This window comes from Erpetoichthys calabaricus, chromosome 12 (assembly GCF_900747795.2).
Source record: "Erpetoichthys calabaricus chromosome 12, fErpCal1.3, whole genome shotgun sequence".
NCBI classification, from domain to species: Eukaryota; Metazoa; Chordata; class Cladistia; order Polypteriformes; family Polypteridae; genus Erpetoichthys; species Erpetoichthys calabaricus.
In genome coordinates this window covers 19,274,229-19,286,282 of record NC_041405.2, presented here as the reverse complement: position 1 = coordinate 19,286,282, position 12,054 = coordinate 19,274,229, and the positions used below count along the sequence as shown (strand labels likewise).

Genomic DNA, 12,054 nt, shown 5'->3' with positions numbered 1-12,054 from the left:
GCAGAGTGGTAGATCCCGCTACAATAAATAACCGTGCTGTTCCTGTTTCAAGTGGAATAAAGTTGATTTCGCTAAAGTAATGAGACTCAACCTCGTGTTTTGGGGTGCAAGACAGGGATTCACACGTTACAATATGCAATAAGTAAGGAACAACTGAAAAGTATATTGTTTCTAAAGTATATAGAAGAGTACAATGATTATAAAGTGTATGCTTCAGAGTAAAAGAGTCTAGAAAGCTAGACCTTAATATCAAGAGAGAAGCATTAGAAGCATTAAATTAGGGTATAGTTTTCATTTTTAGAATTCTTAGCAGTTTGTAATTTCTGTCCAGGCCTGGACTGGCCATTGGGAGGCTCTTTTTCTTTTTGGTTGAAAATCCTTTATAGTCAACGACTGCCTGAATTCGGAAATCCATAGCCATGCTGGATTTCCACTCTAGTGATGCTTTGCCAGGTCTTTACCGCAGCTGTCTTCAAGTGCAGTTTTGTCTTCAGCAAGTAAAATGCATGTAAAATTTGGTTGAGGCCAGTTGATTGATTGATTGATTGATTGATTCCACTACTTTGCATTGAAAAGCACTTGGTTTGCTGTCATAGTATGTTTTGGCTCATTGTCCATCTTTACTGGGAAGCATCATCCTATCAGTTTTGCTGCATTTGTCTGAATCTGAGCAGACAGTATAGAGCTCTGTATACTTCAGAATTCATTCTGCTGATTCTGCCAGCAGTCATATCATTGATAAACACCAGTGACTGACTTCTATTGGCAGCCATGTATGCTCGTGCCATGATGATGTTGTATTGGATTATGACCTGTTCCTTCTCACAACACATTACTTTAACATGGCTTTCTCATAGCTTCATTTTATTTAATGCTGATGCTCTGTATATTCAATTAATTGTCATTATCATTCATGGTGGATCCGAAATCAGTTTTAACCAATACTTTCTCTTCTGTTCTTTTTCCGTTTTCTGTGGTGGCAATCTGCGCCATCACCACCTGATCAAAGCGCCGTGACCCACTTAAGGAATGAATGCAGATTAACATCAAACCCAGGACGGAACAATTGCAGGTTACAGGTCTTGCTTAAGGGCCCAACGGAGTAGAAGGGTCAATACAGACAATTTATCATGTGCTGCCTTCCTAGCTCTTTGTTTCAAGTGGTTAAATCTGCATTCAAAATAAAGATAATTGTTATTTTTCTCAACTATTTTTTCCTTCAAACACCTGTTTTGAGGTTTGTGTGCCTGTAGTCTATCAGTTGAAATATAAAAAACTGTTCTTCATGGAGCGCATGCTCCTTTCAAAATGAAATCTCGTAATTACTATTACAATTTTTGGCAAGATTTTGTTTTATTTTATACTGTTAAATAAAATACTAATTCATGAAGAGCACAATTTCAAGTTAAAATACAGTACTTTATATTCAACTGTAAATGTTGGCAGATATGGCGAAAACAGAATGTATTAATGTATACTCACTGTTCCCATGGTCTTCTTTGGATCCACCTATCATATGAAAAGATAAGAAAACACATAAGCAATCAGCCATTAATAAGGGATCTAACTAAACCCTACAACTGGATTAGTGAAATAAGATAATTCTTATTATGTACTGTAACAGAAAAGACAGAGGGAGACAGAAAGAGAAAGAGAGAGAGAGAGAGAGAGTATTTCCAGAATCTTAGCACAGCCAGAGTGAGGGTCAATGTATCAAAGGTGGTGTGCCCTTATATAAACAAAGAGGATCAAAATACAAAGTAAAATTTAAAAAAGACGACAAACTCTGTTGCCTTTCATGACCTACACAGGCTTATAAACTCTCTCTATAAGATGGGGTTGCTCACTCACTTACACTCTTTTTCTCTCCTCTAGTCTCCCTCTATTACTCTACATTGACCATTCTTCCTTTCACACATGACTCTTTACCCAAAAGTCTTTCTATAACTTCATATTCAACGAGTCCCTTGCTCCATATGCTTAAAAACTCCTTAATAGAATAGACTTTCACTTAAACTCAAAAGACCTTTTTGAGGTTGATGCAGCCATGATTTAACTACAAGGACATCAGACTACAACATCCTCTACTGAATCAGTTTCCACTGCCCTTGGATGTAAGAAAAAGTCTTTTTTTCTTTAAAAACAAAGTGCAGACATTTATTAAACACAATGCTCACTCCCTAAGAAACTATGCGACCATGACACAGTGATGTCACATGCACTCAGATAAGCTTACTAACCATGCATGGTGTATCAGCAAAAGAATAACAAGACTTATAGTATTTAATTTCTGTGGATATTAGGTTTATTATAGGATTATTTAGATAAAGTGAGTAAACTGGGGGAGCAAACATTCTTTTTTACAGGATTTGACAGACACGTGCCTTTTAGACAGAAGGTTTGGTCAGAGAATGACTCTTAGAAATGACAATGAGTGTTTTAATAGATAAAGAATTCTGGGATGCATGCAAGTAAATTGAAAAACATTGGGAGATATGCAAATGTAAAAAGTCAACACTAAAAAGAGTGTTATTTTATATATGTACCAGTAACGGCACAATACACTTGACTTGAGCATTCCTAGTTTTCATCCTCTTTCTCTGTATGTTTACCATTCCTTTCCTCAGAGGTTGATGCACTTGTTGTTTCCTGAGCAGCTCTTCTTTTCTCAACCCTAGTGGCCTGCTGCTTCTCTTCTTTCCTCTGCATCTTTTTGCGTTAAAACTGATTAAGTTAGTTTTTGTGTTGCAATTACTTAGTACGTTTTTCTTAATTTTTCACTTAAGCTAGCACTTAAGTCTTCAATCTGCCTCAAGAATGATTTAAGATATGAAGAGGTAGAGGAAGTGACGGCAAAGGTGGTAGGGATGAGAACGGTGCACGTATGTATGCGCCGCACGGCTACCCTGCTGCCCTGCTGCGCGCTGCCGAGAGTTGACTCTACAATAAAATACAATTTTAAAAAAAGAATAATAAAAATCATCACCCCGAGAGCGGATAGTAGACGTCACGTAGTGTATGTGTACCAAATTTCAGGTCAACAGGTGAAACGGTTTACAAGCTACATGTGATTTAAAATCCTGGACAGACAAACGAACAGCCACGGTAGTGTAATATATAAGAAGATATGTTTAAGCTGAGATAATCTAACTAGTTATATGTGCTTGTAAGAAGCATGCCAAATAGGGACTTTTGGGGATGTTGAAGTTAACATGTTTCTCATAATTAGCTATAAGTTATTTAACTGACAAGTAACCAGACCATGGAAATGTATCCTTTATTAGAAGGCAGTGTGGTGTAATGGTTAAGGCTGGAGTTGTTTGTTCAAATCCTGCTACTGACTATGAGACTCCAATTGGAATGACAAAAGAAAAATAACCAGTGGCATTACTGGAGGTGTTGACTTCAACAGGTGACACCAAAATGACTGTCTATAAAATTTCATGCAGTGATTCAGCTGCATGCACTGTTGTTTTCTTTCCTTCTGGTGTTTTTATAGTCTCTGATTTTGTCAAATGATCTCTAAAAAGAAAAGGAGTTTAAAAGTAGTTTCAGAGACATTACAACTACTATAGAGAGAGAGATTTCTGTGAGACTAGCCATCTACAACCCATTCTTACTCTTGCAAGCATCACATCAAGCTTAAGTAGAAAAAAGATTTTAATAACAAAAAGCAAACTGACTACCTGACATGAAGCTTGATGTGTGACTCTGATTTGAATTGCTCAGGTTATGTTTTTAACCATTACTTTAACTAACATTTGATAAGCCTGGTTTAAGTTTAGAGTTTAGATTGAAATAAAGTTTGGGTATTATCTCACTGAAACAGCCTTATTGTTTACTGTCACTAGCAACTCTAACCCAGGTTACACCCTTTCAAAGGTAGCGAACCAGCAGCAGGCTGTTCTGTGATCCCAGCAGGAGCAGGCTTCTGGCCTTAAGGTATTCAGAAGTTTAGGCCTTGCTGTGGGGAGAAGCTGAGGCTAAAGTACCCTTAGCCATTGTTAATGTATTTAGCGGTTTGGTATTGAATCCTTTACAAAGGATTGCTACACATTGCTACTGTGTTCGACTTCCTATGTCATGCCACCATTGTTTTTCATCACTCCTTCCAGGCAGCCTGCACTCTTGTGTTTAGCCCAAGTAAACCTTTTGTGGTGGAGAACATAACTTTTGAATTGCAGATGGGAGTGGACAATTAGGAATAAGATGAAGGACAAAAACAAATTAAGTCTTTAATAATGTATATTTCTTTTAACTGCTCTACAAAAATGGCATTGTATTTAAGCTTAGTTTACTGTTTTAGATATCATATGACCCAGTACAGCAGACAATGAAGGCAGAGACAGTGAGACACCTCATTTCTCACACTAAGCTTTACCTTAATTCAGATCAATTTAACAATACCTCAAAACTGTTGAAATACATTTTTATTGCCTAAAATAAACATTAATTTGCCTATAATTGGTGACAGCTGTCTTACTCTAAAATGTGTATTACGTTTATATGCAGTGTTGCCTTTGTTGTGTAACTTATTTTATCATTTTCAGGACTTATGAGTGTGAAATACAACATACAGTTGGATGCTGATAGCATATTGTTACTTCTGGCATCAAAAATGCTTTGTAAATAAACCTTGGGCCAAGGTGGTGTCATAATCTCTTCCTTTAAACAATCTGAAAGATCACTAATTTACTGGGGATTCTACAAGGTCATGCTATTAATCTTAAGAGACAGACTGCTTAGTTATTTGTTCTACACCTACAGAAATTACTGAAGTAATACAATTTATTAAATTGCTTCAAATTTAGGGGTGGCAGGGTGGCACAGTGGTAGCGCTGCTGTCTCGCCTTTAAGGGTTCGCTTCCCGGGTCCTCCCTGTATGGAGTTTGCATGTTCTCCCCGTGTCTGCATGGGTTTCCTCCCACAGTCCAAAGACATGCACGTTAGGTGCATTGCCGATCCTAAATTGTCCCCACTGTGCGCTGTGGTGGGCTGGCACCCTGCCCGGGGTTTGTTTCCTGCCTTGCGTCCTGTGTTGGCTGGGATTGGCTCCAGCAGACCCCGTGACCCAATGGTCTATACTTGTCTATGAAAGATTAATCTTTAAACAGTAACTACCATGTTGAGTTCACAACCTGCATTTAGTTTGGGAGTCTTTCATTTCACTTTGCACAGCCTATCAAATATTGCATTTACGCATGTCTTTCAAGGTATACGCATTGAAATTTGATAATGGAATTAAAGAATTCAGAAGCGACATATCATTTTCAATACATTTGAACAAACTACTTCACTGCCTGACTGAGAATTCACAAGTCAAGGTGAATTTATAAAACTCATATTTCAGGTGGGCAGAGTGGTGGCTCTGAGGCTAGGGATCTGCACTGGCAATTAGATGGTTGCTGGTTCAAATCCCATAAATGCCAGAAGTGACTCCACTCCATTGGGAACCTTGAGCAAGGCCCATAACCTGCAATTGCTTTGTCCTGGGTACGACATTACTCTGCATCCAGCCCTGCAAGCAGGTCCTCCATCTTACAAGGGAAATTCAGGGGTTGGTGGCAGGATTGGCAAACCAGCCACCATAAAAAACCTCACACTGTTCCAGTGTGGTGCTAAGTTGTCACCTGCCACACTTGGGTCCTAATCCAGGTGGTTTGTTTTGTGAGTGGGTGTGATAAAATGTATCAGTACATGCTCATATATTTCAATCTACAAATGTGTAACGATCTCCCTGCTCATTAAGAAGGTCAGAAAGATAAAGAATGTTCTGGTCAGCCCACTCTTTTATAAATAAGATTTGTTGCAAGATAATATGTACTCAGTGTTCATGATATTTGAGTGCTTGTTTGTGAAAATTGGAATGTTTGATTGGGAGTTTACTACACTTGAAATTACAGTTCAAATACCAAATTTGGGATCCTGTACCAAGAAGAGTCTGTGTTAGAGAAAAGATTCCTAATCCAATTTAAGTTGAATATCTGATTAATTGTTTGAAAATCCAAGGCATTAAGACCACTATCATTGTAACATTTTAACAATGTATTTCTTTTAACATATTCAGTTTTGTTCTCCCAAATAAACTTAAACAATTGGCAATCAAGAGAATTACACATTCTCTTATCAACATGTAATGACAGTGCCAGGTACACTAGACATGACATGCCTTTACCCTTTGTCAGTATGAACCTTTCCATAAATTGTAAGATCTCTCTACAGCTAAGATTTTTTTTTCATTTGGTCTAATTTTGGATCAAAGTTTTTAGATATTCACTTAGAGCTTATTTTGCATGTATTAACACCAAGATACCCAATGTTGTGTTTCACAGCTATTCCATTTCTAGTGCTTCTATCTGAAGGATGTACATACATAATTTCACTTTTCCTTGCATTCACTGACAAACCAGAAGCCCCTGAAAAAGACTGAGACCATTCAAGACCACCGATACCTGTGACTAGTCCTTTAGAAAAAGATAGGTATCAACCACTAACTGGCTGAGAGTGTTGTCACCAATCTTAATACCATCAATCCTGGAGCAATGAGTAACATACAGATTAAGAAGTTCAGCTTCCAAAAAGGAAAGAAACAGGGAAATAGAACAGCCCTGACAAATGTCCCTATCATTAACAAAACTGGAAGAAGTGCCAAAAGATAGAGACACGCAACTATAAATGCCATTAAAAAAAGTATATACCATAGTTTTAACTTATAACCAAAACCAAATTTACTTAAAGCTTCAAAAATAAAAAAGAAGTGCTACTCAGTAAAGGCCTTGTAGAGGTTTAGAAATGAATGAGTGCTTCTTGATTTAGGTAGATAGATAGATAGATAGATACTTTATTAATCCCGATGGGAAATTCACAAATTTTATAAAGTCTGGATAATCTAAAATGTCTAGAATTAGTCTAATGTTACTGCATATATGCCTCCCTTTCATAAAGCCAGACTGGATATTAGAAATGATATCTTCTAAACAAGATTTAAGTCTATTTGAATACAGAGATGCTAGTAATCTGTAATCTGAATTTAAAAGTGTAGTAGAGTGCCAATTACCCACATGGCAGAGGTCTGTATATTTGGTTTTGGTATTAAAGATATAAGACCCTGTTTCATCGATGCTGATTTTATTATGATTTTATACTTTTTAGAGCTAAATCATCATCTGCAAACTCTGATCATTCTTTTGTTCATCATACAAATACAATGTAGTCACAACACATTTATATTAGAATGTACTAATTGTTTTGTACAGTTCGTTATTAGAATTGTTTTAAGCAAAGTACATAAATGTAACATTAAAGCTGATACATCTATGCAAGCCTGGATCTACCATCAGGGTGACTCATGTGGTCACCCTGGGGCCCTGCTTGCAAAGTGGCCTTTACTACTTTAAAACAAAAGTACAAGTGGGTTTGGCACAAACATGACAGGTGTTGAATAAGTCATTTTTATGATATTGGCTATTTGATGTGTTACCGGGCCATAAAAGAGAAAATAGATGGTAATTTGAAGCAAGAGCTTAGTGGTGAAGCGAAAGAAAAAATTGAAGAGAGACTTTGAACATATTCTGTAACTTCAACTGAAGTATAGTTTATAGACTCTTCAGGTTCACTGCTTCAAAAGGTAAGTTCAGTGGTTTAACATTTGGTTTTATACTAAGCAATAAGCCTGGTGTAATTTTACTTTTGATAGCTAAGTATTAACAGCTTATTCAAGCAGCATGCAGTGGTAGGCAGAACTATTTTTTACATTGTTCAATTTTGTTTAATTGTTGCACTGTGCTGTATATTGAATGTTGTATGTTGGTTTTTAGAATGTGTGCTGGTGACATGCATTTAATCGACACAACCTGCCTTTGTCTTACTATCATGTGAACAAACACCATTGTATTCTGTATGACAAAGATCTGTTTGCACATCTTTGTTGTTGTTTATGCACTCTCAGGCATATGTGCTGTGAATTAAAATGCTTTATTTGCAATCATGCATCATTCCCTGTGATACTCCAGACCCCACCTGCCAAATTCATTTTGGTGCCAACCATGTAATGAACAAAAAAAGAAGGTCATATTGATCTGATATAAAGTTTTGAAGTTTTTTTTTCCTACTTCAATACCTGTACCTGATTTATTATTGACATGTGATGTTCATAATGGGGGTAGTGAGAGAGCTGGGGATGTCTTAATCCAACTTTATCAGTAGCACAATCTGCATTATTCTTAATTAAAAGGTCACAACCTGTACTATTTTTGTGTTTAACACAAAATACATTAAGTAGGAACACCTAAAAACATATTATACCTGTGCACAATTCCCTGCTTCATGCTCAGTCTGGGCAAGAAACACCCCATAGGAGTATAGTGCTTGCACAGCGTTTTTGTTCACCTATTGTTTGTGTTTTCAACTTAAAGTTTGCTGCTACCTTTTCTAACTGTATGTTGTGCATTACTGACAAAGAAAGTTGTTCTCTTTCTTGCATTGATTAATGTGCATATTACAGTCACTTCAACTTCTATTCAGATATATACATGCGCTATTATGGCCACGTTTGCTGTTCATGAATGTAAATGTTATTAAATGTGTTCACTGTTAATCCTTAAGGAGCGATACGCTGTACTTTAGTTTGCTCCAAGATGTTAGTATCAATAGGAGGTATTTTCTGCAAAAAGGAAAATTAAAATCATAAAATGAAAATGCAATCTCTCTTTTGCGATTTTATTTTCAAAGTCTGCATGCAAGAATGTTGCAAAAAGACCTGAATCATGAATTAAAGAGAAAGAAAGTATGCTCTCACCTAACAGGCTTAAACGCTAAAATAGTATTTTTACAGGAGACCCACTTACTAACCAACGATCAGTTCAGACTACAAAAAGACTGGACTGGCCAAATGTTCCATTCTAGCTTTACAAAGAAAACTAGAGGGGTGGGAATTCTCATACACAGAACAGTCCCATTTGTAGCATCAGATGTAGTATCGGACCCTGAAGGGAAATATGTGATGGTCATGGGCATCTTATTTAACTGTAAAGTGATTTTGATAAATGTTTATGCACCCAATGTGCATAAGGAATTCATGCAAAATCTATTTGCATTCATTCCCAATATGAACACTCATAAAATTATAATGGCTGGGGACTTTAATTGTGTTTTAAATCAACTCTTAGATAGGACTCCTGTCACAGGGGGGGAACGACATCTAACACTGCAAAGACAATTATACAGTTTGTAACTGACCACAACTTATCAGACCCCTGGAGGTTTCTAAACCCAAACTCAAGAACATATTCATTCTACTCACCAGTGCATCATAGCTACTCAAGAATTGATTATTTCTTTATAGATAATAATTTATTGCCTACGATTACATTTTGCAAATATGACACAAATGTTATCTATAACCATGCACCTCTGGTCTTGGAACTAAAATCATTAAGCTCCTCACACTCACCTCACAGATGGCATCTTAACCCACTTCTATTAGCAGACAGGAACTGTACAGAATTTATATCCAAACAAATCAGTTTCTTCCTAGAGACAAACACGTCCACAGAGGTTTCTGCAGGAACACTCTGGGAAACTCTAAAGGCCTTCTTAAGAGGACAGATTATTTCATATCTTTCCCACAGAAATAAATCAGAAACCAAGAAAGTGTCAGAGCTAAGAAGCGAAATTACTAGAATAGATGAAGAACAAGCCAGATGTCCAAGTGAGGCTCTTCGTAGGAAAAGGCAGGCTCTGCATACAGAACTCAACATCTTGACAACTAAAGAAACTGAACAACTTATTTATAAATCAAGACATCATTAGTATGAACACGGAGAGAAAGCTAATAAGCTTTTAGTTCAACAAATCCACAAGCAAGAAGTTCACAATGCAATACCAGTAATTATCAACACAAATGGAGATTAAATCATCCATCCATCCATTTTCCAACCCGCTGAATCCAAACATAGGGTCACGGGGGTCTGCTGGAGCCAATCCCAGCCAACACAGGGCACAAGGCAGGGAACCAATCCTGGGCAGGGTGCCAACCCACCGCAGGACACACACAAACACACCCACACACCAAGCACACACTAGGGCCAATTTAGAGTCACCAGTCCACCTAACCTGCATGTCTTTGGACCGTGGGAGGAAACTGGAGCACCCGGAGGAAACCCACGCAGACACGGGGAGAACATGCAAACTCCATGCAGGGAGGACCCGGGAAGCGAACCCAGGTCTCCTAACTGCGAGGCAGCAGCGCTACCCACTGCGCCACCGTGCCGCCAGATTAAATCATTGATCATAAAAATATAATGCACACATTTAGAGACTACTATAAAACCTTATAGTCTACTGAGTTTAAAGAAGACAACAAACAATCTAATGCATTTCTGGATACACTAGGGGGCTCCGCCCCCTGCTCGCTTCGCTCGCCAACCCCTGGTGTTGGGAATGACAAAGAGCGTGATGTATGAATGAGATATAGAATAGTGTGACGGTGTAGATGATGCAAATAGAAAGCAAACAATAAAGTGTGTGGCACAGTGTAAAGGTTTATTTGAAAATTTCTTTGTACACGCCGTTTAAGTGTAAAAGGTAATTCCAGCTCAGAACTTGTAAGATCATTTAAGATGGTTATTGTTGTGATCAGAGTCAAGTTTGTCAGAGCTTAGAAAGAGTTGTGTCTCTCCAGGAAGTAATGGAATGACTTGGGTATTAATGTTTTCCACATTAATATTTTTTGGACATAATATAGTGCGTTGTGTTAAAAGGGGCATTTGGTCTAATGAGATTGCTGTTCCAAATGTCTCTGTAACTAAGTCGTCGCAGATAAAGGCTTGAGGAATTGTAATAATATGTGGCTGAAGTCCATCTGTATTGGTGAGTGTACCATCTCTCAGTTGTAATAAGCAATTGTTATGATCTGGTTCTGGACATCGTATCTTTTTTACTAACTGTATCTTTTGAAAGCAATGCCAATTGTCTGCGTATTTTAAGGTGCACTGAACAATAGCTGAGTGCATGGCATCTGGAAGAATAGCTAATCACTGTCTAAAATCTCCTCCTCATAAAAGTACCTTTCCTCCAAATCGAATATTATTATTCATAAACGTTTGTAGAAGTTTATGAATGGTGTTGAGTAAGTGGATGCCATTGAACATTCATCAATAAACAACATTTTTTCAAGATGGATGTCACGTGCAGTGCCACCGTTAATGTTCATAGTGAATACCGATTTGTAGGATCTAATGTAGTTGATAAAGATTTCACTTTCAGGTACATCGTTAGTTATAAGCTTCTGTAGATATTCAGTATATGAATGTAAAGGAGGCAGTCTAATTTGACCCTTTTGACAACAACGTGTAAATGTATTACTTGTATTGCCAGTTGTTTCTTCAGGGAAGTGAACTGAATGACAATGATTGCAAATGACATTCATTAATCCGAATGAATGTTCCTGGTGTATGTTTTGCTTGTGCCGTTTGAGAGGCGCGTTGTTGCATGTGTAGTATTTGGGACGTGTTGTTTTGGAGCTGTAATCGATTTGCCTGTGCTGTGTGAGAAGCCCGTTGTAGCCTTCGCTGCCATTAACGTATGTCTGAGACGGGAGGTGTTTCGTTTTGAATCCGTGCCTGTTGCGATGCAGCACTTTGATTGATAGTTTGAGTAATGTGGATCTAGGATGTAGATTTGTGCATATTTGCGTTGTTGATTTGTTTCAGGGTGCACTGTTCCAATGTGATGCAGTATTTGTGCACATATGCGAAAGCAGTATGGGCCATTGCCTTTTGGTGGCCTGATATTTACTCCGGTATATGCAAAAGCAAATGAACTATTGTAGGATCTAATGCAGTTCATAAAGTTTTTACTTTTAGGTACATCGTTAGTTAGAAGCTTTAGTTGAGCTTTGCGTTTTTGGAGTCGAGACATTTTTTCTTTTAGAAATATGGATAAGTAATAAGGAGTATTGCACTCACTGTTAATATGGAGCCTTTTCTGCGGTTGAACGGTTAATAGTGCCTTATTGTAATGAGATCCACCTATGCTGCATTGCCGTCTATTTTG

General features: G+C 37.7%; 1 long non-coding RNA gene across 1 annotated transcript in view; it reads right to left on the bottom strand.

Moving 5' to 3' along the window:
• LOC114644561 (uncharacterized) overlaps window positions 1–12,054 on the bottom strand; it is a 204,014-nt gene that overhangs the window by 183,266 nt on the left and 8,694 nt on the right. The window contains exon 2 of the long non-coding RNA XR_007936450.1: window positions 1,483–1,509. This is a non-coding gene — a long non-coding RNA (uncharacterized LOC114644561). The remainder of the gene's footprint in view (window positions 1–1,482; window positions 1,510–12,054) is intronic.